This window comes from Mustela erminea, chromosome 21 (assembly GCF_009829155.1).
Source record: "Mustela erminea isolate mMusErm1 chromosome 21, mMusErm1.Pri, whole genome shotgun sequence".
Lineage (NCBI taxonomy): Eukaryota > Metazoa > Chordata > Mammalia > Carnivora > Mustelidae > Mustela > Mustela erminea.
Window position 1 is genome coordinate 18,678,265 of NC_045634.1, and position 25,805 is coordinate 18,704,069.

At 37.0% G+C, this 25,805-nt stretch overlaps 1 long non-coding RNA gene across 1 annotated transcript in view; it reads left to right on the forward strand.

Annotated features, from left to right (window-relative positions):
• The window catches only part of LOC116581721, a 136,427-nt gene that overhangs the window by 42,077 nt on the left and 68,545 nt on the right, over positions 1-25,805 (forward strand). The window contains exon 3 of the long non-coding RNA XR_004282188.1: positions 19,504-19,601. This is a non-coding gene — a long non-coding RNA (uncharacterized LOC116581721). The remainder of the gene's footprint in view (positions 1-19,503; positions 19,602-25,805) is intronic.

A 25,805-nucleotide genomic window follows, 5' to 3' on the forward strand; every position in this document is an offset into this window, starting at 1 on the left:
ACAGAAATTTGTATTTACGTAAAATGAAGAAGTAGGTAAGTGTACAAGCTGTTCATATATTAAAGTTTAAATCCCATTTGTTGTAAGATGATGTTTTCTGCAGTCCTTCTACTATTATTATGGTGTGATTACTCTAAATGAAGATCATGTGCAGCAATAAATGGTAAAAATAACTACATAAACTTTTTTTCATCCTTTTGTTCATTGTGAAAATTTATACTAAATTGATCCATGTCCATTTCTCTTTATAAAGGTAACATTAATATGATCTGTTACTCCACTAATGAGGGATACTTTGTTCAGAAATACAGCTCCATTATGTATCTTTTCTTTTGCTTATGCAAATTCCAACAAAAGTAATTTGATGTTTCTTCATTCTCACTATTACATTTAAGAAAAAGAAATAATTTTATGCAGCCATGAATATGTATGAATAAAATTATTTCTTCCCTTCTGAAAAATAGGGGTGACTGCCTGTTATTTATTTCAAGGTCCTTCAGTGCATCTTTTTTATTTTCTTATTAAAACATCTGTTGTTACATGATAATTCAGTTGCTTATTAACTACTTGAGGAAAAGGCCATGACAATATTTTAAGTGAATTTACACTTTTACATCCTAAAATGAAGAAACAAACAATTATAACTGTGCTGAGGAGGAGACTGTGTTTCACTTGTTCTTCTTTCCCTTCTCCTGCCAACTCAGGCAGTTGTGGGCGAAGTAGGTAGTGATGGAAGGAGTCATACAGGTTGACATGCGTGACGCCTCAACAATACGAGGTGTTTCCTGTGTAATAGATCAAGAGAGAATTCAGAATCCCACATAGTTATATTTATTGTGTACCTTTATTCAACGCAGTTGTGGACAGGCTCTCATTTGACCCCTCGTAATCAATCTGTCTATGAAATAGTGGCCAAATTAGAGGGAGAGAGGAACGTCAACTAAATTATGGAGGAGGCATCTCTCAATCAAATTGAAAGTGCCCAGCAAGGTTTACCGAAGGTCAGTTGTGTTTAGTGTTGTAGTAATGGGATGGACGAAACAAAAGTATTACTTAATTTTTTAAAAACTTCTTTGGAACGCAAAGACCCTTGTCTGTAGATTTCTTCTACATAACAAAAATATCTTAGTTGGTCCATAAATTGCCTGAAATAAAATGTCTAAACAAAGAGTACTAGAAGCTCAACCTATCACAGGTAACACATGGGAACATTTTTTTTTTTTTTAAACAGAAGGGAAATACTGTCCCTCTACGCCTAATGTTGGCTTCAATGGCCTGGGGGAAAGATTCTAGGAGGGTAAGGATCAGGGATGTACCCCCAGAAGATCAAAGGGTAAGAAGTTGTACAAATAGCTAGGAACTTGGCTTGTCCTAGGCAACTACCTAGATACAGCATTCGTTTTCTTATAAGGCTCCATGATAGGCTTGGCTTCCTCCCTTCCTGCTGGCAGTTGTAGCAGAGAGAATCATAGCAGGATCAGAGAACTGCCTTTGGGGCCAGACTGTCAGTTTTTATCTTGTTACTTGATATCTGTATAATTTGGGGAAAGTTTCTTAGTCCCTTTGTGCCTCAGTTTCTACATTTATAAAGTAGTAATAATAACAACACCCACTTCATTAGATTATTATAGTGATTGAGTCTTAACTGAAAAATGCTTAGAACATTGTTTGGCATATTGTTGGCACTTCCCATCTTGTCACATCAGTCAATACCAAAAATAAATGTTTAATTCTCTTTGTTTTGTTAAGACATAGTAGATAAAATCAAAGCCATACATGGATTATTTATTTTTTACATGGATTTTTTTAAAAGTAATTTTTACTCTACTCTTAGTGTTAAGAAGATGAGACTTGAGCTGGAGTACTGGCAAATTTGATATAGCAAATCAGATTGGAACCAAGGGTAGGGTCTGAAGAACGAGGGAGGATAGACAGGATGGGATTGGGGGTCATTACTAGAAATAGAGAGCCAATGGCAGAGGTGCAGGATAAAGAAAAAAATAATGAGGGCTTTGCTTTTCCCTTCCCTTCTCACCACCACCTGAATCATCAGCACATCTTCCTTAGAGCAGTGTTGGGGTGAGATGAGAAAGAGGAACCCAGGTGGTGGGATCCAAAACAAAGTAAATGAGGGGTAAAGTGGAGGCATAAAATGCCACATATTTATTTGTTTTTTAAAATTTAATTTAATAATTTTTTCAGTGTTCAAAATTCATTTTTTATGCACCACACCCAGTGTTCCATGCAGTAGGTGCCCTACATAATACCCATCACCAGGCTCACCCAACTCCCCCGCCCCACACAAAACCCTCAGTTTGTCAGAGTCCACAGTTTCTCATGGTTTGTCTCCCCCTCCGATTTCTCCCAACTCAAAGAGAGTCAATTATCATATGGTTTCACTTACTTGTGGTTCATAAGGGATAACACGGAGGACACTGGGAGATGGAGAGGAAAATGCCACATATTTAAAAGAAAATGGAAGTAAAGGGGTGAGAAGGAAGCAACTGTTCAGAGCCCAAGGAATTTGAAGAGTAGTTGTAGTGATGAAAAAAGGAGACAGCCCTATGGCTGTCTGCTATGTAGGCTGGCTTTTTAATCTTAAGAGTCACAACCAGCTGGATTATAAAATGTTGGAATTTATTATTCCTAAAATAATATCTTGCAAAGGAAGCCACAATATAAAATGAATTACACGATGAACTTTGAGATGAGAGATTGCAATATGAACCAGGATGTTTAAAGAATTTTCCAAGGAGTGGTGGTGGTTAAACTCGGTTAAAATAACAGAATTCTATATGTGTGAACCAGACTCAATAGGTAGGATTTTCATGTTCTGTATAGGAAGACCAAAAATGATAGACACTGAATGAAAATAAGATAGATTGGGATGACATTGAAGAGATCCTTGAACACCAAGATGAAGGTTTCAGAAGACAGTTGTACACAATGGAAAGCTGCTAACATATGAGGAGATCATAAATGCATTGCCTCAAGGACAACTCATGGTCAGGGAAAGGCTAGACCAGGAGAAGGAAACGCTAGAAATACGTATAATGAGGGAGCAGTCGGGAAGCTATTAATGGAATAGTAACTATGAAAATGGAAAAAGAGGGTCTGCCTAAGTTCCTGGAGAAATGTAGAAATGAAAGTCCGTTAACCGTGAACTGAGACAGTGAAGGGCTATAGTTGCAATCTTAGGATTTAGAGTCAGAATAATGAAGGTTTGGTCCCTAATCAGGCTGCTCACTTGATCTTTGTCTTTGGGAAATCATATGCCTCCCTAAGTACAGCTCCTTTGTCTGTAAAATGAGGATGATAAGATGCACCTCACAGTTTTGTGTGTATGTTAAAATACTACTTTTAAATAATTCACTATTGTCTGTGATCACAATAAATTATTCAAAAATATTTATCATCACATCACTATAATTTCTGTAAAAGAATGCTTTTATATTGTTTCTTTGTCTTGAATGTAAGATCTATAAGAGCAGGGATTTTGCCTGCTTTTATATTGATGTATCCCCAGCACCTAGGATAGTATCAGAAACATAGCAGATGGTCACTCAATGATAACTTCAGGAAACTATCATTATGATTTGACATTGGGAACTGGAAAAAATAGCAGAGCTTTTGTCAAAATAGGTAAGCAGAATGAGGACACTACACTGGAGGCCAGATGTTGAAACATGGGTTTAGATAATTATTTTGAGGTGTTATTAAAGTGTTACCTTCCAGCAAACACTGCCCACTGCCTTAAACATGTTATACCTGTTTACTGGAAACAATCAGTGAACCCACTTTGGTCACTAAAATAAAGATCTAGAATGTGGGAGGAATATGCTTGCTAGCTCTCGGTACTCAGAAAGGAACAAGGTTTTGCAGAGTATGGGAGCAGTATTTGATAACAACAGGACACAGAGAACAGGAATTCTAAGAGGATTTCAATTCAGAGAAGCTAGAAATGAAACTGACCTGTTTCAGAAGATTATCTGGCCTTTTTTCTTGCTCACAATACACAGAGCACTCTTATTTATTTTTGTCTCAATATTATCTCAAAACTTTTACTTAAAGTTCTTTTTACGGGGGCGCCTGGGTGGCTCAGTGCGTTAAAGCCTCTGCCTGCGGCTCAGGTCATGATCTCAGGGTCCTGGGATTGAGCCCCGCATCGGGCTCTCTGCTCGGCAGGGAGCCTGCTTCTTCCCTCTCTCTCTGCCTGCCTCTCTGCCTACTTGTGACCTCTCTCTATCAAATAAATAAATAAAATATTTTTTAAAAAAGTTCTTTTTACAGTATTCTTTTAAAATTAGTTGTTTATCATTTATTCCCATTTCTTGCTAAATTGTTTTATTTCATTCTTTTAATTAATGGTGGTTGACAGTTTGGGGCAGACAAACTGAAATTTTTAAAGAGCCAATAATAATTCATGGTAATTGAATTGAAACAGTGGGAAAGAGTTGATAAGCCCAAATCTCTTCATATGGCAGTAAAGTTGAAAACAATATATGAGGTACGAGCAAATTAAAATAATATTTGAGCAATGAGTTTGTTAATAGAATGATATCACCAGTGAGCTAAGTAAGTAGGGAATAATTATATAAATGTCAGCAAACAAAATTCATTCTATAATGAATAATACAACTCAATTGGAATAGCCATTTTTACAACTAACTATGGGAGAACAAGGCTAAAATGGAAAGATTTGTTGAGAAGGAATATTCCCTTTGAGGTTATAGACGCTGCCACAACCTTCCAGGTGAAAGCTAACACACCTTGTATGGATTATTAACTACAAAATAATCGCCGATTTAATATTTAATTTCAGGGTTTCCGAGTACCCTAAACCTTATTGAGAGAGACAAGTTAAAGTGGACCTCTCTGAGGCGTAATGTTTGAAAAACAAGCTGTGGCGCGAAGGGATGAACAGGATCCAACTGTGTGATGAATCCCCGCCCGTGCCATGATGGGACAGAGATAGTGGATGTAGAAACAGAGGCCCCAAGGAGACAGAGGAAGTTGAAGATGAGTGATATCAAATGTTACTGTTAATGGAAAACAACTCGGACAGAACGCTTTAAGCACTTCGGCTTCTTTATTGCTGCTTCCTTGAAACCCTTGTCTCGCTTTCCTTTACCACTTTGATGCACCGGCGTGTGCCACCACTCTGGAGGTCAGCAAGGAGGTGAGACGCGCAAAGTCTGCTTTTCAAGCTCTTTGGCTTTCCTTCCTTATGTTTCAACCCAGGAGAAAGCCGTAGAGACAGAACAGTTCTGTCTGTGATGGGCTGTGATGGGCAGCGAATGGGCACTAGGTGGGACTCTGTAGAACCCGGTTCCCTTACAGTTCCTGTCTCTGCCCTTCTCCTGTCAGCCCTCCAGCAGGGTTTGCAAGTTTGAGAGGGGAAGGACGCCGAGGATTCTGGCCAAGGACGCCCTGCTGAAAGCACACTTTATTGTAGTCGAAGCTGTACCTCCTCATGGATTTCTTTAATTTAGGCTTGATATTTTTTATTGTATTGTACTTTATTTCCTATGGATTTAACATAATACGTGTCCCCAGAACCAAGTTTGCTTAATTATTAGGTTCACCATGTGGAAACGTTCTTGCCTGGGAACAGATGGATCTTTATTAGGTATTTGTCTTTCATAAAATGAATTCCAGGGTGATAACGTTTATACATGGGTGAGTCCGCTCTGTGAAATAAATCTTATTCTTTTTTTTTTTTAAAGATTTTATTTATTTATTTGACAGAGAGAGATCACAAGCAGGCAGAGAGGCAGGCAGAGAGAGAGGAGGAAGCAGGCTCCCTGCTGAGCAGAGGGCCCGATGCGGGGCTCGATCTCAGGACCCTGAGATCATGACCCGAGCCGAAGGCAGCGGCTTAACCACTGAGCCACCCAGGCGCCCCAATAAATCTTATTCTTAATGCGTGATTTTAGGAATGTATATAGTATAATATAATATAATCACCTCCAGGTATATTTTGATATAAGTAGAATACAATATAGTTTTTTAAATGCCCCAGACTAAATGTTCACCCCTTGACTGAATGGAATACCTTTGATTTTTAAGTCCTGGAGGCTTAAATATATAATATATAATAAATACTAAATTTGAAATATTCTATATTCCTATGGCTAATTAAAGAATTAGGACTTTAACTCTTCATTAGTGTTCTGGGCATGTAAGGGTTGTAGAAACACCTGTGATAATCTTTGCCTATAAGAAGCTTTCCACTGAGGTGGAAGTAGGACTTGAAATAAAAGAAAATACCATAGCACAGTTTATGAGGTTAAGTGCTAAGTACATTCTGGAATTTAAAACAAGAAGTATCTTAGAGATCAAATCATTCAACCCCTTTGTTTTATAGAATATAAATGTTAATCCCAGAGAAGTTATCTCCATAGGAACACAGGAATCTACTCAAACCAAAAGTCTCCTAATTCCAAGTTGAGGGTCCACACTCCAGCCTCACTATTGCACTCCTGTCACAGCAGAGGAGGATCAAAGAGGCACTTGATGCATGACCGCTGAGGGGTCAGTAAGTTGGCTTCCCGCGGTTGACTACAGATAGGGCATGCACTTAACTTCCCTTATGGAGAAGCCCAGGATGACCATGCAAGAGGCCAGGATTGACATGGGGAAGTAAGAGGAATGTTCCCAGCAGCCACCTACAGTGAGTTGTGGAGACAGAAAAGGAAGAAAAAGGCCAGTTAACCAGTACTGTCTCTCCACTGTGTCCCACCATACTGATTGGTGCCCCATATGCAGCAATTCATATTTGCTAGATGAAAGGCTCAATGGTCTGATTTATTTCCTCCCAGTTGTGCTGGTGTGGTTATTCCTAGCTTCAGTAAGGACATGGAGGCTATTCACTCCATCAGCAAATGTTCGGTCACACTCTCTTGAGTGGAAGGTCTCGTGTTAGACACAGTGATATAGAAAAGCCTCTAATTCCCTACTTGGTTAGGAAGTAGACATATTGGAAATTGAACTTTGATATTTGTATGTGCACTGTGCCTCTGAGCTTTATTTCTACACAGAGAAGTTATCTAACTTTTTAAAGATCACGTAACTTGAAAGTGGCAGTTAGCTTTCTAAATCAAAGCTTTCAAAAAAATACTTTAAAATTCCTACTTTTTCCATTACGATTCACAGCCTGCCCTGTGAGAGGACAGCAGAGAAGATAGTCTCATCTAGGTGGGGTCAGTTTTGGTTAGAAAATGCGGTTGAGAAGAACAGAAATCAATGAGGGTAAGAGCAGATAGCAGAGAAAAATGCAGCCTGTGGATACTCTGTTCAAGACAAGAACACAGAGACAGCTGTTTAAATGGATTCAGATCCAAGTACTTTGAGAGATCTGCATAGAGAGAGAATCTTAGAAAATCAGAAGCAGCAAGAGAGGAATGGTTATCTTTCCAGCAGACCAAAAGGAATTAAAGAGATGTGAATTGAATACACTTCTTTACTGCAGAATTCATATAGAAACACTCTCTCTTTCCTCTTGTCTCATACATAGCTTCACATACATGCCAGAACCCTGTGGTTTATAATTCTTTCTCTGCTTCTCCCTCATACCTCCTATCCCTCACTCTCTATGCAGACCTCTCCAGAAATCTCTTTGAAATCCATGGGACAGAATAGTGGTATGAGGATATATCTAATTTCCAAAAATCACGGGTCATCTTCTATGTTTGGTGTAGATGGGGGTTTGCACCGAGGTTACCTAGAGATTATCTTAGGCAACAGGGCCTTCTCCTGAGAGCGGGGCCATCAGTGTGGTCTTTGGGCAGCAGGACACACATATTATGGAATCTTTTTTTCCCTCTGACTTAACTTAGTGTGTTTACAGACTGTCTGCTGATATGTACCATGATTGATTAAGTAAAGTACTCTTCAAAAATGGAGGCGTGTGAACTTGTGTTGGATAAGTAAATGCACGAATCTCAGTCTTTCTAAAATAATTACCATGATAAAGTAGATTTATCCCACAAGCAGTTATGTAACTTACAGATGCATCCTAACCACACTGACCTATAATGTTTGCATATACACATGACTGTAGTGGAATAGGTAAAATGGGAAAGAGGGAAGGGCTTGTGGCTAATATGTTTACTTTTCCAGACTCCTAGAACAAAACAAAATACTGCTCACCTTCTGAAAAATGACAACTCAAGACTTCAAATGGATTGGTTGTTTTAAGGGATCCGGTTTACTCTAAATACTGCCTGTGCCCTGAAAAAATGTGACTAAAATATTAGATTGTAAAAAAATCACAAAAGCTTTAAATATTTTAAACTGAAAAGCAGTGTTAGAAATGACCTGTTTAGGTGGTTATTAACTTTGGCAGAGAGAGAAGAGAATGGAAGATAACTTTGGGAATCACTCCTTGAACAAATACACATATCAATATAGTTTGCATATAATTTTAGGGAGTGTAAGGATTTCTTTATCCCTGCTACCAGACTAAGAACTCCTGAGCTAGTGAAACCCTCAATTAGATTAAAACCTCATTTCTCAGACATCAGGTGTCTTTCCCAGGATCACACGGCTAACTGCTATTAGAGCAGGACAAGAACCAAGTAGCTCAAAACTTAGCCCTCTCTGACTAGAGTTAGCAGCCAAATTACAGGAAGTCATTACTCGAGGAACTTAAAATTACCTAATAAAATTAACCATCAGTTTTTTTCTAGTTTTTGTCATTCAAGATTATGCCCTCCTGGCATCATAGTAACTTTCTAGAGAAGTTCAAATTATAAGAAATTTTTAGTTAAGTTGTATTATTTCCATTTCATAAATTCCACTTTCTGATCTGCTGTTTCCCTGATACTTTTTAATATGTTTTTCTTGTTATTTTGAAATGTCTGCGTAATATAGCACTTCAGGGGGGTATAGAAAAAAATTTAAGACCACCCATGAGAACTACCCTTGGGTATCAGATATTCCTACTACTCGATTATTATGTTAAAATTAGATTCTAGAATAAGTAGGCTTTAAAGTATCTGAGCCAGTATCGCTTGTATTGAAATTCAAAGGATGGTAATCTAAAGTTAGTGTTGTTAGTTTTCTGATGAGGTGGGCAGGTTTATCTTAACACAGAGATTTCAAGAATGATTTCTGTAGGACCAGTAGACAAACTGGAGGTTGTAAACTTATGTGTCATTTAAATAAAAGATTATCATTATGACAATATATAGCCGTTATTTCTTGGTTATTTAGCAACATCAGCAAGCATAAAAGAAGTGACATAGTTCTCAATTTTGGGCACTGATGTTCCTCCAGTTGTACTCCCCTCTCCTCGGACAGCACTTGAGTTCAACGTACCTTCCCTGTCCTTGCCCTGTCATGGAGGATTCTGCTACATTAGCAAAGAAAAGGGAAGGAGGGCTCATAGCTCTTTAGAGAGAAAATAATTTGGGAAAATGATAAACTGACAGATTCACTGAAATTGATTAGGACATTTGAGAAGGCATAGCTAATGGATTTGCTGGATATCAGATGTCCCTTCTATCCCCCCAATAAACTAGAGATTGATTTACTAAACACAGATATTTCACAGAGTGCTTCGGATAGGATTATCCTAAGGCTTTTTGCAATATTTATGAGATTTGAGTAACAGTTCAGGACAGATCTTATGTATACATCAGATCTCCAAGGGCAAAACCATATCTCATAAGACATTTCTGTGTCCTCAATATTCAGTATGAAGTCTGGCACATAATAAAATAAAACTTTGTTTTATATCTTTAAGATATCTATTTTATATCTATATTTTTAAAAAGTGTGTTGAATTGGTGTTTACGTATATGTCAAGTGATTTTTGAAGGGTTTTAGGAAGGTCCTGCTGTCAAATTTATTTCTTCTGTGCTTCAGAGTCAGAGACTCTGTTCCTGTAGAGTTATTCCCTTAAGTTATGCTTCTTGCACTTGGAATTTGGGGAAATTAGTAGTTAAACATTTCTGCAAAATTTCTTAAAATATATAGCATGGTTTTGTCTTGTAACTGTCCAGGAGAGGAGATATATGCCACAACCTTTTCCAAACTTATTTGACCTAGTATCGTTTTTCAAGTAACCTATTTTTGGACTAGTGTTATAGAGTATCATTGCTGGTGGATACTAGGAACTTATTCACACTAATGCATTATGCTTTTATTCCCATAGATAAGGTCAGGGTGGGGGGCCCTGGTGCGTAGAGAAATCCCTTGATGAGGTACTTAAAATAGAGAAAAAAAATCATGAGGTTAATTATCATCAATTTTGCAGATGGTGGGTCACTTCTCCAAAGCCCTCTCCCCTGGGTTCCTGTCCTGCAATTGCTGCTAATAATGTTAACAAGGGTAATCGTTAGTGGTTATGAACATTATCAAAAAACAATGTGAATATTTTCATTTTTCCACATGGTCAGTGCTTTCTGACCAAAAATTACTGGCAACTGAGCTAAGAGGATAAGTGAATGGCTAAAGCCCTGGAAGTTCCAGACAGTTAAATGCCCTACAAAGATGTACATATTTTTCCCTCTTGGAGCCATTTGTTTACATTCTATGGGGTGGTCAGCATTGCCCTTTTCTTCCTACAGAGGACTTGTTTAGATTCTATATTTGAGAACAAAGGTTTTACTCTCCCTCTTAGGAGGGAAGCAGATGTCTCACTCCCCATATGAGCTCTGAGATTCATAATTTCAGGGTTTTTCTTGAATGTTCAGATCCCACTTTTGCCTGCACAATATCTGCCCTCCTCATGTTGTCCTGTGAGGGATTAGGGCATAGGAAACTAATGCTAGAATTACCAATAAGTAAGTAATCAGTTTGCCTCTGATGCAGAAAGCTTGTGATTACTGTTAGGATATAATAAATACAGGTAGATATTAAAAATATATCAAGTTTTATTATATTCCAGTTACTGTGCTGAGTGATCTGTGTACAATATCATATTTAGTCTTCACAATAAATGTATGTGGTAGGTATTAGAATTGATTTATAGATAAAGAGACTGAGGGTCAGAACTAATAAGTAATCAGCCCAAGGTCACTTTGCTCTTATTTAGTGGGGATGAACTTCTAACTGAAGTCAGACTGACTCTTAATCACTCTCCTAGAATGTAGATTTTGATACCAGAGAATGTAGCTTCTTAATCTCTCTGTTAGACAATGTAGCTTCTTGATACCATATTTGATTCATCAATGTATCCCTAAAGCCTGGGAAAGTGGATGACACTCAGTAGGTGCTCAGCAAACATTTGTTAAATGATTGCTCTACTGCTATCAGGAGTTCAGAATGTGGGTAACATTCTTATTAAATCTCAAGTGGCAAGTTACTGACAGAGCCCTCTTATGGGATACTGATTTAATTTAATTATGCAAAATTTTTCACAGGTTTTAAAGAATAGATTACAAAATATTTAAGAACTTAAAATAAGCCACAGGTAGAAAATGCTCAGATATCGTGTAGATGATAAACTGAATTCACTACAATGGAGTACATGAAAAGCATTTCTGTCATACACCCAACAAAAGAATAATGTTGTCTTCTAACAGAGTAAAGATTGATTTCCTTGTGTAATGATTGGTATAACAGTTTCCTAAGAAAATAATAAAATTTAGTTCAATTTGGCTGGTTATATTAGAATACAACGTACATGAACAAAATTTACATACAAATAGAATGAAGGGAGTATTGTGACTTTGGGTAGTCAATTTATTTACTGCATATTTTCATGTAATCCATTAATTACTACAATAGATTGTGTTAAAATATGTAATCCAATCCTCAGTCTTGTTAACCACCTATACAATATGGAGTTTGGACCTATATCTTTGGACATCCAGAAACTGAAACAAACTGATTTTAAATTTTATTTACTAAGATAGCTCTCTGCAATTTAAGATTTACAGAAGCCAAAGAGCAGATGAATAATAAATTTGGATACTGGCTACATGGCTGTGATAATTAATGCCAAACTAGGGAACAACTTAAGCTAATGGAAAATATAAACAGAGGTTTTAATTGGACTAAAGGGACTCCTAGTGATGTTAATAATGGATTGTGAAACACACAAAAAAAATGTCCTCCAGCAACCACTTTCAGTAAAACAGTGGACCAAAAAGAATGTTCTATTTCAACCTAATCCATATATACACGCTACATTTGCTGTTAAATTAGTGACTTTACTTCTTGTTTATTATATCATTAACTAAGCTCAGGGACCCATATACATTTTTAATTATCACTTTACCATTGGCATCCTGTAGGATGTACGATTAATTTAGAAAGACAGAGACATGATTGTTTCTTTCACATAAAGAAAATCATGGACTTGATAGGTTTTTCTCTGGGTAAACAAGCAAAAATTATGACATTTGTTCTGATTCTTTTTGAGCTTATCTTTTTATCCCATATTGTAAACAGCTATTGAGTGTTAACTGGAAATTAAACTTAAGGGACTTCAAAAGTAGAAACCTATGTCACACTTCTTCTCTTTCAAGTCTTAGTGCTCTCTTCTTTCTATCTTATTACCATCTTCTGCTTTCACTGTATTTGCATTTTTAAATATAAAAATTTTAAGCTCTTTACTCCTGGACTTAGAGTTTATATCCTACCAAATCTTTAAGATTTGCTCTCCTGAATTTTGTTTTTTAAGTAAAGGTTCGCATTGAATAACATGTCAACTTTTTGGAGCTGGAAATGGGTCAAATGTTGGATCTGAATATGGAGAAGATTTTTATCATTCAAAAATCTGGAAAGAGAAGTGAGGAGAAGGTTGTTCATAGTCATGATATATATGGCCAAGTTGGGAAACTGAACATCTTTACATTATAATCATGGCTTTGGTTAAAATAGAAATTTTCTGAAACGGAGATGGCTTGTGATAATCTAACTGGGGAGCAAAATGAACCAGACTGAGGACATGTTGGTTGTATGTCCCTAAAAATGGCATAAAGAGGATAAGTTCCAGAGGCCAGCAACACACACTGAGGTGTTAAACCAATACCCTTTGTTTACAATAATAGAAAAGAGTGCAAAGGCTGGTAAAATATTTTCAAAGCACAAAGAGTGGCTCTTTCAGAAAACCCACATTTGCTGGAAATGGTCTATTGATGATGCAAGAGGCTGGGACAGAGACCTCACATTGTGAACAACTGAAGAGTTGACAATTCCTACACACTGGAGAAGTAACAAAGGAAGAGTAAGTAAGTCATGTTGAAATTCCTGCCATCTGGAACACAGTCCTATACTTTTCTTTTACGTAAACTTCTGCTAAATATTTGCTTAAATAAAAACCAAGTTTGTTTAAAATAGAATAACAAATAGAATCCAAAATAAGCTATCAGCCACCATAATATGGAAAAAGAGGAGGGTTTAAAAAAGCAAAAGCAAATAGCAGACAAAAACCACTCACCAGAAAATGGTTAAAAGCAAATAAAAATTACAATAAAATGTTCCCATGAATTAAGAAAATTAATTCTGAAGCAAGAGTATTAACTGAAGACAAAGAAATTCAGATAAGTAATAATAAAGAGATTATAAATAAGTAAAATATTAAATATGAGCCAAGCTGGCAGATCTCAAGAAGAAAGTAGAAGAAAAACAATTATTGAACTAAAGGAGAAATTAGAAACAACTGAAAGGGGTTCCTGGGTGGCTCAGTTGCTTATGCGTATGCTTTTGGCTTAGGTCATGATCCCAGGTTCCTGGGATCAACCCACAGCAGGATCCCTGCTCAGCGGAGTTTGCTTCTCCCTTTCCCTCTTCCTCTGCCCCGGCCTTTTCTCTCTCTTTCTCTCTCACTCAGTTTCTTTCTCAAATAAGTAAATAAAATATTGAAAGAAAGAAAAGAAGGAGAAAGGAAGGAACGAAGGAATGAAAAACCAAAGGATAATTGATCAGTAAGGGACATGGAGAAAAGAAAAAAATCCGCAAAATCAAATGGAAATTAATACAGAATTTAAAAGGTTAAGAGAAAAGGATAGAGATGGAAGATAGGCAAGTGAAATCCAATGTATATACAGGCATATCTCAGAGATACCATGGGTTTGATTCCAGACCATAGGAATAAAGCAAGTATCACAGTAAAGCAAGCCAAATTAATATTTTGGCATTCTAGTGCATATAAAAGTTATGTTTATACTATATAGTATTTTTAGTGTAAAAATGTGTATATCTTAATTAATACTTTGTTGTTAAAAATGCTAATTATTGTCTGCGCTTTCAGAAACTCAACCTTTTAGCTGGTGGAGGGTCTTGCTTTGATGTTGGTGGCTGCTGACTGATCAGGCTGTTGTTTGCTGAAGGCTGAGAGGGCTGTGGAAATTTCTTAAAATAAGACAATAAAGTTTGGTACATCAATTGTTTTTTCCTTTCATGGAGAATATCTGTAGTATGTACTGCTATTTGATAACATTTCACCCACAGTAGAACATGTTTTAAATTTGGAGTCAATCCTTTCAAACCCTTCCACTTCTTTATCAACTAAGTTTATGGAACATTCCAAATTCCTTGTTTTCATTTCAACAGTCTTCACAGCATCTTCACCAGGAGTAGATGCCATCTCAAGAAACCAATTTCTTGGCTCCTCCATAGAAGCAGCTCCTCATTTATTCAAGTTCTGTTATCCAGTTGAACTAAGTCAGTTCCATCTTCAGGCTCCACTTCTAATACAGGTTCTCTTGTTATTTCCACCACATCTGTAGTTACTTCACCCACTGAAGTCTGGAACCCCTCCCTCAAAGTCATCCCTGAGGGCTAGAACCAACTTCTTCCAAATTCCTGTTCATGTTGCTATTTTAACCTCTTTTCATGAATCATGATTGTTCTTAATGACATGTAGAATGGTGAATTCTTTCCAGAAGGGTTTGTTTTCATTTACTTTGCCTAGGTCTTCCAGAGGAATCATTACCTACAGCAGCCTTATGAAGGGTATTTCTTGAGTAATAAGACTTGAGAATTGAAATTACTCATTGATCCATGGACTGCAGAATAGATGTTATATTAGCAGACATGAAAACATTAATCTCATTATATATCTCCATCAGAGTGTTTGGGTGATCAGGTGCATTGTCATTGAGCACTGACATTTGAAAGAAACCTTCTCCCCATCCCCACCCCCCACCCGCTGGCATTGGATCTCAGCAGTGAGCTTAAAATATTCTGTAAACCATGTTGTAAGCAGATGTGCTGTCATTCAGGTTTTGTTTTTCCATTTATAGAGCACAGGCAGAGTAGATAGCCTAATTCCTAAGGGCCATAGGATTTTTGAAATGGTAAATGAGCATCGGCTTCAACTTAAAGCCACCAGCGGCATTAGCCCCTTACAAGAGTCAGTCTGAACTTTGAAACTTTGAAGCTAGGCATTGAGTTCTGAAAGTCTTAAATGGTGTCTTCTTCTACAGAAGGTTATTTTGTCTACACTGAAAATCTCTGCTTAGTATGAAAACCTTCATGAATTCTCTTAGCTAGATCTTCTGGATAACTAGCTGCTAAGCTTCTACACCAGCACTTGCTGCTTCACCCTGCACTTCGATGTTACGGAGATGACGTCTTTCCTTAAATCTGATGAACCAACCTCTGCTAGCTTCCAACTTTCCTTCTGCAGCTTTCCCACCTCTCTCAGCCTTCACAAGACTGAAGAAATTTAAAGTCTTGCTCTGGATTAGGCTTTGGCTTAGGGAATGTTGTGCTGGTTTGATCTATCCAGACCACTAAAACTTTCTCCATATTAGTAATAAGTCTGTTTTGCTTTCTTACCATTTGTGTGTTCATGGAGTAGCACTTTTTCTTTAAGAACTTCTCCCTTTAAGGGGCTCCTGGGTGGCTCAGTGGGTTAAAGCCTCTGCCTTCGGCTCAGGTCATGATCCCAGGGTCCTGGGATCGAGTCCCGCATCGGGCTCTTGGCTCAGCAGAGAACCTGCTTCCAATCCTCTCTCTCTGCCTGCTTGTGATCTCTGTCAAATAAATAACTAAAAATTAAAAAAAAAAAAAAGAACTTCTCCCTTTAAAAAAAAAGAACTTTTCCTTTTCATTTACAACTTGATTAACTGTTTGGCACAAGAGACTTACCTTCCAGACTATTCTCTTTACTTCCTTTTCAATCTTATTTATTTATTTGTCAGAGAGAATGAGCACAGGCAGAGGCAGAGGGAGAAACAGGCTCCCTGCTGAGCAAGGAGCCCTATGTGGGACTCGATCTCAGGATGCTGGGATCCTGACCTGAGCCAAAGGCAGCTGCTTAACCAACTGAGCCACCCAGGCGTCCCCTTCCTTTCCAATCTTAATCATTTCTAGCTTTTAATTTAAAATGAGAGGTGTGTAATTCTTCCTTTAACTTAAACACTGAGAGGCCATTGTAGGAGTTATTAATTGACCTAATTTCAATATTGTTGTTTCTCAGAGGCTAGGGAGTGATAGGGTAATGGCCATTCAGTCGGGCAGTCAGAACATTCACAACATTTATTAAGTTTGCCATCTTACATGGGCATGGTTCATGGTGCCCCTAAATGATTATCAGAGATCACTGATCAGATCACCAAAAACAAATGCAATAATAATGACAAAGTGTGAAATATATTGAGAGTTACCAAAAGTGACATGGAGATAGGAAGTGAGCAAAAGCTGCTGGAAAAAGGGTACCAATAGACTTGTTCAGTGCAGGGTTGCCCCAAACCTTCATTATGTTATTAAAAAAAAAAAAAAGGGCATCATACTTGCCAATTGCAATAAAGCAAAAATGAAATATTGGAGAAAATTGATAAGAAAAAAATGTGGGTTGGAAGGTTGTCATGATTTCTGTTAGAATTGGCTGTGTCTTTCTTTTTCATCAACCTGGGAAACTACCATTTAAATATTTAGTGAATTTGTGTATTTTCTTTCACTCCAACTTTTGTTTTTTTGGCTTCCCTTCCTCCCTCAGTGACAAAACAAATGGCACAAAAAGATTTAATTCACAAAGAAAGAAAAACAAAAGAAATAGTTTCCAGCCTAACAGGTTTGTTAGGGGGCCAGGGTGTCTAGCATGCTTGCCAGTAAGATATAAAAACTGGCAACAATTGTTCCAAATTTTTGTCTCTGGTTTCCTAGTTTAGCTGAAAAGTAAAATATTAGATAGTACTTTAAATACTTAAATATTTTTGTAAGGAAAGTATTTTCCTGTTTGCTAATATGTCATTCTTTTTTGATCCAAATCAATAATAAATGCATGCCTTTGTAATTCAGCTTCTCTAGTAAAGATATTTTTTAAAAAAATCACAATTCTCATTTGTTCACTGTTTAATAAAATAAAAGCTTGATAGCACATTTCAGCCACTAGAAGAATGTTAAGAGTAACTTGTGAAATATTTAGAGTCCAGTCAGTATCTCGAGTCCAGTAGCAGTCTGTTAAATAGGAAAGGTAACTAGGGCATTAGCCGAAAGTTCTAATAGTGTATAGGTACCTACAGATGTTAATATAAAACCTAGTGGCACAAATTTCAGAATCAAAAGATCTGTATTAGTTTCTTAGGGCTACCATAACAAAGTACCACAAACTGTGTGACTTAGAGCAAAGAACTAGTCTCCCAGTTGTGGAAGCAGTAAGTCTCAATTCAAGTTGGCAGCAGGGCCACATCCCCTCGGAAGGCACTGGGAAAGGATCTGCTCCAGGCCTCTTGCCTAGATCCTAGTAGGCTCACATCCTCCTTGACTTGTAGATGGCTCTCTTTTCCCTGTGTCTTCACATCATCTTCCCTCAGTGCCTGTCTGCCTTTGTGTCCAAATTTACCCCTTTTTTATGAGAACAACAGTCACAACATTGGATTCGGGCCCACCCTAATGACCTTATTTTATCTTAAGTCTGTAAAGACCTGGTTTCCAATAAAATCGCATTCTGAGATGTGAGCACTAGGATTTCAACATGTTTTGGAGCATATAACGCAGCTCACAATAATCTACCCCCTGGCTCCCCAAAATTGATGTCCTTCCCACATGCAAGATATATTTACCATCTCAACATCCTGCTGCTGGAAAGCCTTTAACATTCTAGCATCAAGTTTCATTTAAGCATTATCAACGATATCACCTCAAAATCCCAAATCTCATCATCTAAGTTATTCCAATTAACTCTGGTGAGAACTAGGGTGTGATTTATCCTGAGCCAAATGATTAAGTTTACTGATTAAAAACTTAGGGGAAGCGATCAGGCTCTAGAAGAACCAAGTCCAAAAACCAAAAGTACCAAAAAAAAGGTACAAAATAGCAAAATCTGGGGATAAAATATTTTTTAAGTGCTGCAGCAGTGAGAAGATAGCAACAATTTTGAGCCAAAGCTCTAGAAATGAATTTATCATGTTCTAGTTCTCTGAAGGTATTTTACTTACTTAACCTGGAAACAAGATTTTATCTGTATAATAATAAGAAAAAATATAATCTATCCTAGTATCACGCAGCAAAGCCCAGTTGAACTTTAGCACTATTCATTGAATCACTCTCAGTACACCCTATCCAGGCTGTTCCAAACTTACAGCTAGTTGTCTTCAAGTTTACTTGTAGAGAAAATTTCCCCCTCCTTTTTAAAAAAATAGCATATCCATGAATATCATATATCATACTAGGTTTTATTGAAATGTAATTTGATAAATACTTTGTTGAATGTATCTGAAATAAGAGATTATGCCTCCACAAAAGGTATTTTTTTTCATTCTTACACAAGTTAGAATTTAGTGTTACACAGAAGAGCTCATGCTTATTTTACAAGTGCTCACACTGCTCACACTGAAAAGCCCAGTGGTGTTCCATCAGTTACGGAGAAACAGAGAGGGGTGTATTCAGGATCCCTAATTGCCTTTGCATCGGGTTGAGACAACAGACGGTAGTAATCTAATGTGAGAAATGTGGAGAGGCATTCAGAGGAAGAGACTGAATATACAAATAAATTATGGGGAGACCATATATAACAACAAAACTCTAGGGGCGCCTGGGTGGCTCAGTGGGTTAAAGCCTCTGCCTTTGGCTCAGGTCATGATCCCAGGGTCCTGGGATGGAGCCCTACATCGGGCTCTCTGCTAGGCAGGGAGCCTGCTTCCTCTTCGCTCTCTGTCTGCCTCTCTGCCTACTTGTGATCTTTGTCAAATAAATAACTAAAATCTTTAAGGAAAAAAAAAATAACAACAAAACTCTAACTGCAGCCTCTGCAGCAGTCAGCCTAGAATGGTCAGGACCTGGTCAAGGACTTAGTTGCCTGGTTTTTAACCCCTACCTCCAACTCCAGACAAACCAGAAAAAGCTCCCCATGCTCCCCTGACCAATCCCCTAAGATGTGCCCTTTCCAGTCAGTGCATCTCCAGCTTCCCTATGCCAGCAACTTCTAATCAGGGTATTTCCAGATCCTTCCTTTATTTCACTATAAAGCTTTCTTACTTCTTTGGCTGCCTTTGAGTCTCTGCCAAAGGCAAGTGATGGTGGCTGATTTCTGTGCTGTAGCAGTCTGAATAAATAGCCTCTGCTTGTTCTCATTTGGGTGGTATTCATTTATTCCCACAGAACACTTCACCTTAAAAGCAGGAGAAAATGGCTCAGATGAAAATCCAGACCTGGAGTCATTTCCCCTTAAGTGCAGCAGGACACAGCTGCCCACCCTGGTGAGTAGTATTCACTAAACAACACCATTATATTGATGTTTTGGGTACCATTATGAAGCTAGAAGATCCTTATCTTTTGTATTTGTATTTTCAGGTAAGAATGTGCTGAAAAAAGAAATTAGAGTTATTTTAAAAGCATAGAGGGAGCTCATTGGTATTCACTTGTCACATATTTGCTGTTTGGAAGATGAAGAATGATTATGGTTGAGGTGGGGCAGTGCAAATTCTGAGTGCTCAAAATAATCTAAATGATCCCGAGTAACTTCATACATTTCAAAATGCCCACTGTAGCTAAAAATGCCATCCTTCAAAATTACATTTTTAAGTGATCTCTAAAATCTTTTTAAAGGACGCATGAATTCTGTTTAAACTCATCAGTCATGTATCACGCTTATGCACTACAGACTCTAAGCTCAGTTCACAAGCCAAGATATCTGTACACAGAAATACAATATGAGGTGGAAAATGTCATGCTGATGGCATTTTACCCAGAACTAAAAACTGAATCACATCAGCAAATTTTCATTTTAATGTGTTCAAGTTTGTCCATGAATTTTCCCAGGCAAAGAAACTCATTAAGTGTGTTGAATGTTTTTGAAAAAAAATTTTGAACTCCTAAATGGTTCAGTAATTGATTACTAGGAATTATTTTATCAGAGTCATTAAAGAGCATGAACTTAAGGTCTAATAGCTAAGGCCTTACCAACAAAGTACTTGGGTAGGATGTACATAGGAGGCTCTCTCTGCCTTGTAACCTAAATGTGTGTATCTCCCACAGGATCTATAATATTTCAAGGCAAATATTTGCATACATGCCTACCTTTTTCTAAAGGATCTCGATTTCCTCAAGAATAAACACAGTGCCTTATTAGTACTTGAGTATCTCAGCGCTTTGCTGCCAGACTAAAACATAGTTAGTACTTAATAAATGTGGAATGAGTGAATAAATGAATGAAAATGCCATTGTGTTTACTTCCTGCCCTTGGCATTGAATATAATTTCTGGCAGTAGATACTGGGAATGCCTGAAAGGACATAATGGCATGGCCGTATGATTTGGTAAAAACTGAGTTACCAGTCCAGTGAATATTAGCTTTGAAACTTTAAGTGAGAGAATTATGGAAAGGTTGACTTCTTTCTTAAGTTTCTAGCTCCTATGGAGAGGAAAACATACAGTTGACCTAGAGAAAAATGGCAGTCTAAAGCAAATTTTGCCAATAGGTTCCAAAACCTTTCATTCCAACTCAACAGAAGCAAGAAATACTATGCTTTGGGAGAATTAGGAGATTGGCTTGAACTTGTGATGGAAATTCTGTTAACAATTACATAGGAAAGATAGAGGACAGGTCTATAGATTTTCAAGAGCCCCAGGATAAAGACTGTATATATTAAGCCTATTGGCTAACCTTAGATTTTGCTGATAAATAGAATTACTTAAGGAAAATGTTGCTGGGTGTTAAGTATGTTTACTTATACTCTATATATGAACAGATGTTTGAAAGGACCTTATGGAGGAGACTGTGGGGGTGATTCGTGCATCACATAATAGTTGGACACTAAAAATAATGAGATATCTTCCACCTCTGTGATTATTTATTTCTTTGAGACAACAGAGTGATTCTCAATTCAGCACTGGCATGAGGTAGGACCTCATGCACTTACTGAACCTTATCTTCCTCCTCTTTCTAAAAGACAGGGTCACGCTTGATTCTTTGAAACATTTTCTTTTCTTTTCTTTTCTTTTCTTTTTTTAAAGATTTTACTTATTTGACAGACAGAGATCACAAGTAGACAGAGAGGCAGGCAGAGAGAGAGAGAGAGAGTGGTGGTGGGGGAGCTCCCTGCAGAGCAGAGAGCCCGACTCGGGGCTCGATTCCAGGACCCTGGGATCATGACCTGAGCCGAAGGCAGAGGCTTTAACCCACAGAGCCACCCAGGTGCCCCTAAAACATTTTCTTGTTCTAAAATTTTAAATTCTTTAAGAACGAAAGCTCTAATGGAATAGAAGCATTGTTTCTTACATCTAATTTTCTTAATCCTGAGCCAATACAAGAAAGGCATCACACTCAGTTCTAGATTATATTGTCCCTCCATGGAAATCAAATAATAAATACAACTGTACTGAAAAGATTTATAATAGAAAAATTATTGTTCTTTGCTGCTTGTGTACCAAAAATATGGGGTGGTTATTCTTTAAAGAGCTGAACTTTCCGGTCTTAGTTTTATTTGGCTGTAGGATTAGAAACCTGATTTCTGCACAGTTTATTTTACATCCAACTATTAATTCTCTCAGAATAACAGAAATTTTTATATCAGTTTTATAATTAAGTACAAACATTTTACATGGAGGGATCTTACACTGTCAAAAATTTTTTAGTATTTGATATATTTGCCTAAAAATTCTCTAACTTTTTATAAATCAGATACACAATGGTGTCTTATTTGGAAATACCTACAATAATGAATAAGTAAAACTCCTGAAGTTCTGACTACAATATGAAAATATTGAAATTTAGGGAAAGAAATGTTTTCTGACTTCTTTCTGAATATTATTCTAATGTAAAGGCATAGAATCATAGAACTTTAAAGATCAAAGTAACTTTCGAAATTACAAAGTCCAGAATTCTTACTTTTTATAAGATAAAACTGATATTATGGCTGCTTAAAAAAAAGATAATATTGGACTTCAGAGGAAGAATGATACTTCGATGGGGCCTTAGCTCTTCAGTCTGATCTTCAGGGGGAGCTCCAGAAACCCTATTGTGTTGACAGAGGAGCGGGATTTATCAGGATCAGAAAAACTGGTTCAGGCTTGCCTAACTTTTAAGAGACGATGCCATAAGGCAAAATCCAATATATTAATTTGAACTAAAGATTTTTGTACTATAAAGCAAATACAAAAATCACATCAGTTGATCTGCTTATTTTCTTCCTTTAAAAAATCTACAAGGAACAGTACTTGTTGAGGATAATGCCAGAGCAAAGGATTTTAGTGGCTGTTGTCACTGAGCTACAGGGACAGTTAATCTGTTTACACTATAAAGATATGACTTAAATCCACTACAAACAGGCTGTTGCCCTAATTCTCCAACAAAACTGATACTGTAAAGGTTACTAATAATTTCCGTATTGGTATATACAATAGTCAACTCTCAGTTCTTCTTTTACTTGTCGTATCTGCAGCAAATGAAAGCTGATGATCTCTTTTCCTTGAAACTGTCATTACCAGCACATAATCTTCCAGGTTTCCCACCCCACAGACTGCTCTTTCCCTGTCTTCTATGTTGTTTCCTCATCCTTTTTTCTAATTTCTTAGCACAAGTTCCCTCAGAGCTCAGTCACTGAACTTCTTCTCTTCTGTGTCTACATTCACCATAGGGCAGTAGTTTCCAAAGTGTGGTCCTCAGACTAGCAGCATCAGCATGACCTGAAAACTTGTTAGAAATGCTAATTTTCGAGTCCCTCTAAAGACCTAATTAATCAGAAACTCTGGGATTGGGGCCCAGCAATTTAGTTTTAATAAGCACTTCAGGTAATTCTCCTGAATGCTAAAGTTTGAAGAACATTTCCCTAGGGGATTTTATAGATTTTAACTTACTAATACCATTTGTAAACTTTGGCTTCTGGTTATTTTAATATATGTAGCCTAGTCTCCTCTGAATTCTAGATTTATATATCCATTGCTAATATGATTTACCCACTTCTATGTATAATAGGTGGTTCAACAATTATTTGCCAAAGCTAAGCTTCTGACAAAACAATTCTTTCCACTTGTAGTATTCCCCATTTCAGTTAATGGCCAAAACTTCCTTCCAGTTGTAGAAGCCCAAATTCTCGAAGTTATCAGTGATGTCTCACTTTCTGTCATGCTCCATATCTAATTTATCAGGAAATTGTGTTGGCTCCACTTTTAAAATATGTACTGAAAAAAGGCTACATCTCGTTATTTCCACTACTACCAGCCTGGTCCGTTCAGCATCATCTTTCATATGGATATGTGCAATAGCATGCCAGCAGGCCTCCCTCCATACCTATCTATAGTCTGTTTTCAACACAGCAACTAGAATGATTCTTTTAAAATAGAATTTGGAAATTCAGTTCCACTATAATGGTACAGTACAAGCACATTAAATCCAATCTGCCTCATTACAACCAAGATCTCTGAACAAAATACAAAGATAAAAAGAAACCAAAGCTACCTGTAAACTTTCAAAAACAAATGAAAGGGAGCAGATTATGTGAGGAAGATAAAATTCAGAGAAGCAACTTGGCTGGCTGGAGGTGTTTGCTTTAGTTTCTTGTAGGCATTGCTTCAATTGTTTGGTGATTTTTAGTCACAAAGGAGACTATCAACATGAGCAGACAAAATTTCCCCATCTTTCTGGGAGAGTAAGAAGGTAATCTTGTTGGAGAAAAAAAAGAGATAGGGGTAGCCTAATTCTGTGTGTGAACCTGAACACAGCCCAAGCCTTTTCTCTGAGTTACTGATACATGAAATGAACCTGAAACAGTATGTCAAGAGCTTTGAGAAGTGACACAAAATTTGGACAGCCACAGAGGGCAATACAGAATTCATGTGTGAACCTAACTCAGTTGATTGGCAGTTAAATCAACAACAATGTGAATGTTTTATAAAGGATTATAATAAGACCCAAAGTATTTCTTTTTTCTTTTTTTGACCCAAAGTATTTCTATAACAACATTGAAAACACAGGATACAATTTAAATTATTAATATGCAAAATAATAAATAAGTAGTAGCTGGGTAAATAAACAACATGCTAAAATGTGGCCATTTAAAAAAAAAAAATGAAACACTATTAGTAAATGCCAACCCTGAAATTACATATATCTTGGAACCCAGACAGAGACTTAAGGTATGATTTTAACTGTGCGCCATAGTATAAATGAAAATGCTCTTGAAAGGAATTTTAAAAATGGGAGGTCTCAGCAGGGAAAGAAACCAAAAGGAATAACATTGAAAGTTGAGGTGGAAAAACACAACATCAGAAATAAAAATCATGCTGTACGGGCTAACTATAAAGATGAAAATGAGAGCAAAATGAGTCAATGAACTAGAAGATTTAGCTCAATATAAAGAGTCCCATCTGAAGGACAGAAAGAAAAAACTTGAAAAAGAACAAAGATTCAAGGACATGCATGATAGTATCAAAAGGTCTAATAGACATGTATGGAGAGTCCTGGAAGGAGAACAACAGGGGAGAAAAAGAAATTTTGAAGAAATAATAGAAAACTTCCAAATTGTGTTAAAGACATATAGTTATAGGTGAGCAAACCACAGATAAGGTTAACTGGAAAACAAAAAACTTGCCAAATCGTATTATAACTGAACTGCTAAAGAAAAAAAAAAAAAGACATAGAAATCTCAAATGCTTCTGGCAAAAATAGATGTACTACAAGCATAGAAACAATTATTTGAACAACTGAAATTTCTCATCAGAAACCATGGAGTCTAAAAACAATGAAGCAATACCTTCAAATGCAGAAAGGAAAGAACTACCAGCCCATGATTATATATTCAGAAGTATTCTCCAGAAATGCAGACAAAATAAAGATATTTTTAGATGAAAGAAAACTAAGAGACCATCAAACCATTACTGAACATCCAGATTTTTACATACATACATTTATACTTTAAGTTGAAGGGAAATAGCATCACTGAGAAATCTGAATGTTCAGAAAAGCTTGTAACAAAATCAGCTCTTGTAACAAAAATGGTAAATAGCCTGTTTAAATTAAAATTTAAATAGATGTGAAAAAATATATACATACATAAAAAAGATAATGAAATTACAAAGGTCAATGTGAAGATGTTTCAAGTTTCTAGAGTTTACATAAGTATGGTATTAACTCGAAGTAGATTTTGAAAAGTTGGTATGCAAATTGAAATTCCAATTCACAGCTAAAACTATGGATATTAAAAGATATATGTTAACAAGACAGGAGACAACATATGTTGGCAAGGGTGTGGAGAAAGGGGAACCCTCTTACACTGTTGGTGGGAATGTAAGCTGGTACAGTCACTCTAGAAAACAGTATGGAGGTTTCTCAAGATGTTAAAAATAGATATATTCTACAACCCAGCAATTGCACTCTGGATATTTACCCCAAAGATACAGAGGTAGTGAAAAGAAGGGGCACACACACCCCAGTGTTCTAGCAGCAGTTCCACAATAGCCAAACTG